Raw genomic sequence first — 4,392 nt, 5'->3', positions numbered from 1 at the left:
CATGGACCTCCTGAATTAAAACAAGAAGCCTACAAAGGATGGAGTCAGAAATAACTACCAAAGAGGAGTACTCAGCAACAACCTGCCCCTGTAGGCAGCAGCTCAGGACAGCAAAAGCACAAAGTGAATACAAATTGGCAACTGGGATCAAGGACAAGAAGTCCTTCTTTAGATATGTAGGAAGTCAGAGAACAAATAAGGGAAGCATAGGGCCCCTGATAAATGAAATGGGACGAACACTCAGGACAAAACTGAACTGCTGAATGAATACTTCACATCAGTATTCCACCAGTCCAAGGGTGTTAGCCTGCTTGACAGGATACAAGATGATCATGATGGGGGGGATCCTCTCATGGGGATAGGATCAGATGAACTACACCTGAGAGTGCTAAAAGAACTGGCGGATGTCATCTCATGATCTATGGCAAAATTATTTGAAGACTCATGGCACCTGGGAGAGGTCCCAGAAGATTGGGGGAAGGCCAGCATGGTGCCTATCTTTAACAAAGGGAGAAAGGAGGGCCCAGGAAATTACAGGACAGTCAGTTTGACCTCAATCCCTGGTAAAATCCTGGAGAAAATGATCAAAGAATCAGTTAGACAGGCTAGCAGAAGGCAGTATTCTGAAAGATAGCCAACATGGCTTCATTTTGGTCAGGTCATGCCAGACCAACCTCATTTCCTTCTACAATCAGGTAACTCACCACCTGGATAGGGGAAATGAGGTTGATGTCATATACTCAGACTTCACAAAGGCCTTTGACCTGGTCTCCCACGATGCTCTCATGAAAAAATTGGGAAAATGCAGCCTCTTTACAGCCTGGTAGCTAGGTAACTGGCTCCGTGGTAGGACCCAGAGAGTATTGATTGATGGAACTGAGTCATTATTCACTGGGAGGCACTACTTCACAGTCAGGGTGGCTAGGATCTGGAACCAACTTTCAAGGGAAGTGGTGCTTGCTCCTACCCTGGGGGTCTTCAAAAGGAGGTTAGATAACCACCTGGCCAGGTTCATTTGACCCTAGCATTCTTTCCTGCCCATGGCAAGGGGTTGGACTTGATGATCTGCTCAGGTCCCTTCCAACCCTACCTACTATGAAACTACTATGAAACTATTATGGTGGAATGCACACCCAACAGCAGGAAGCAGTTACAGAGAAGCTTGAGAGGGAAGTGCTGGAGTTGGAGGGGGGTCCTAGTTACTGACCTGTACAATGTGTCCCTCTGCAAAGAGTATCAGGAGAGGCAGGAAGAGCTCTGGGCTCTGGATGACTATTGCACCCATGGTGCATTTATCTGCTTGCATGTCCAGCTCCCTTGGGAGGTAGACTTTGGCTTCTACTTCTATACCCTGGAGAAGAGGAGGGAGAAGTACATCACTCACCTCCTACTCCCTTTGTAGACCCTGGCAAGCTGCGAGAAAGAGCAAGGGCTTTCTACACAGAGCTCTTCTCATCACATGCAACCAACACCAATGCTTGCCAGGTTTTGTGGGAGGAACTGCCACAGGTCACCACGGGTGACCAGGACTGGTTCGAGGGTCATAGAATCATAGAGTCATAGAACATTAGGGTTGGAAGGGACCTCAGCAGGTCACCTAGTCCATTCCCAACTAGATAATTCCAGCCAAGTCTTTGTTGTGCCAGGCTTTAAAAACTGCCAAGTATGGAGATTCCACAACCTATCTAGGTAACCTGTTGGGGAAAACTTGTCCCTGGTTCGTTGGGCGGAGGCTCAGACGAACAGACTAATGAAAGTTAAAAAAAGAACTTGGTTTATTAGAGAATGCATTCTGGACAGACTCATACACAGTTGGAGAATTGTGAAGATGTCTGACCCCATACAATAGGTGAGGCGAGTTTATTTAGAAAATATGACATCATAAGCACAGCAACAGCATACACCAATCAGCATTTGCCATGACTTAGATAGTAATGCACATGTATCTACTTATTTTTAGTATAGCAGTGTTAGTTTAACTGGTTTCTTCTAGCTTGTAACCACAGGGTCACTTCCCGTTCTGGGCTGACTCAGCAAGCCAGTACATGGCTACTTCTACACTAAGTTTCTGCTTTTACTGGACTAGGACAGGATTGTTCCAGTTCGCCCTAGCCTAGCAGTTTTGGGTCATGTCCTTTAACTTCCTCATAGCTTAAGCAACATACGTGATCTGCTTGCTTATACATAATGGCAATTCAACTCCATTTTATTCCCCCTTCATTCCCCCCTTTGATCCTTCAAAAGAAGGATCACTCTATTTCTATTCGGCTCTAAACTTAAGGGGTGAGGGATCATGAGGAATCCTTTGCTATGAGTCCTAGGACTCAGGCCGCATACCCAGCAATCTGATTCATTTAGAGCTTTTGATACTTTCTGCAGCAGACTTAAGTAAACATTTGCAGTGCTTAAAGCAATTGAGCTAAACAAGACAGCAGTTATGACAAGTTTTTCAATCATGTTGGCAAGTATTATTTGGCTTGCCTCTGCAGGCAACTCTTCTGGTTTTCGTTGTCTGTTTGTTCACCTTGATGTCAATAGCACTAATCAGTTTAAAAAAACAGAAAGGACAAAATATTTCAACAATGAACACTACCCACACCAGTAGGACAAAACCTACTACCAGCCACATCCAAGAGGGTAACCAAAGTTTTTCCTCATTTTCTGGGCCTAAGTTACCGAGAGGACTGATAACTTCGGCTCTTGGTTTTGGTCGAGGTGGTGATCTTCCAAATGGATGCATTTACTTCTTTCGAGGCCGCAGATAATACCTTCGCTCTTCAACTGGTGGATTCAGCTGAATCAGGGTGTTAGGTTCACCAGCAAGATCACTATTACTTGCACCTTGATACTTCTCACTTGATTGAGTGAGGTCCTGAGGGTCTTTGTCCTCAGCCTCAGGGAAAGGTTTTAACCTTGGTTGGGATACAGCTGTTGTCTGTTGGAGGTCTTCTTGCTCTGGTGTTACAGTTCTTCTGCAGTGAGATGCATGGATCCAGGCAGGTTTTCCCTCAACCTTTACAGCAGTGTTGGTTGTTAACAAAACTTGATAAGGTCCACTCCACCTGGGCTGCAAGCAGTCTTTCCGTTGGAACTCCTTTACAAGGACCCAGTCCCCAGGGCTTAAGGAGTGGCAAGGAATATCAGTAGGGATCGGTAAAGCAGCACTAACCTGTGAAAATAAAGCTTTGACAGTATTTATGAGCCCTTTGCAATAGTTTAGCACATTTTCATGACCTTCAAACAAATCAGTTGTTTTAATTTCTCTAATAGGGCTTAAGCCAATGTTCATAGGCCTTCCAAATAGTATCTCATGTGGGGTGAGCCCATGTTTCCTATTAGGCATGTTTTTAAGGTGCATAAGCACAATAGGAAAAATATCAGGCCACGGGAGTCCAGTTTGTTTACAAAGCTTTGGTAATTTGGTGTTTATGTTTTGGTTAAGTCGTTCTACCTTTCCTGAACTGGCTGGATGGTATGGTATGTGGAATTTCCAGGTAAATCCTAAGGCTTTACTGAGTGCCTTTTGAATTTGAGAAATAAAATGTGGTCCCTGATCTGAATCTATGGTAAGAGGTACTCCAAAACGTGGAATTAGTTCAGTCATTAACTTTTTTGCAACAGAAATCGCATCTGCTCTTGCTAAAATGACATATAATGACAAGCACATGTTTAAATCCTTTGTCAGGAGGTAAGTCAATGAAATCCACTTGTAAATTTTGGAATGGACCATAAGACCATGGCATAGCACTAGCCTGTACATGAATGGGTTTACTAATTCCATGTTGCAGACATATTGCACACGTCTGAGAGACTTTTTGAGCTTCTGCATGTATAGTGGACGCATACCAATCTCTTAATAGAGTTTCTGCTACCCCCATTTTGCACGCATGGCTCATCTCATGAGCCGCGCATGCAAGACGAGAAACAAGACCTTTAGGGGCAACAGTACGTCCGTCAGGAGAGCGCCATAAGGTATCAGAGTGCAAGATGCAGCCAGCTGCACTCCAGGCACTTTTTTCTGACTCAGGAGCTGCATCTTGTAAGAGAGAAATAGTAGAAGGGGAGAGGTCGAGCAGTGGAAAAAGGGGAACTGAAAGCAGGGAACCATGAATAGCTGCAAGTTGGGCATGCTTATTGGCATAAGCATTTCCTAGACTGACTGGGTCAGAGTCACCTGTATGAGCTTTGCAATGCATGACAGAAATTTGCTTAGGTAGTAAAATAGCCTTTAGTAAAGTTTTTACTATAACAGCATGCGAAATAAAGGATCCAGAAGATGTAAGGAACCCACGTTGTTTTCAAATTTGTCCAGCAGAATGACAGACTTTAAAGGCATACTGAGAGTCAGTGTAAATATTAATCGACTGATTAGTTACAAGGATACAGGCACGG

At 44.3% G+C, this 4,392-nt stretch overlaps 1 long non-coding RNA gene across 1 annotated transcript in view; it reads right to left on the bottom strand.

The window, feature by feature from the left end:
- Positions 1–1,778: 1,778 nt before the first annotated feature.
- Positions 1,779–4,392, bottom strand: part of LOC102378811 — a 12,944-nt gene continuing 10,330 nt past the window's right edge. The window contains exon 3 of the long non-coding RNA XR_325013.3: positions 1,779–3,169. This is a non-coding gene — a long non-coding RNA (uncharacterized LOC102378811). The remainder of the gene's footprint in view (positions 3,170–4,392) is intronic.

Source organism: Alligator sinensis, unplaced genomic scaffold (genome assembly GCF_000455745.1).
Source record: "Alligator sinensis unplaced genomic scaffold, ASM45574v1 scaffold338_1, whole genome shotgun sequence".
NCBI lineage: Eukaryota > Metazoa > Chordata > Crocodylia > Alligatoridae > Alligator > Alligator sinensis.
This window is presented reverse-complemented; position numbering and strand designations above follow the sequence as displayed.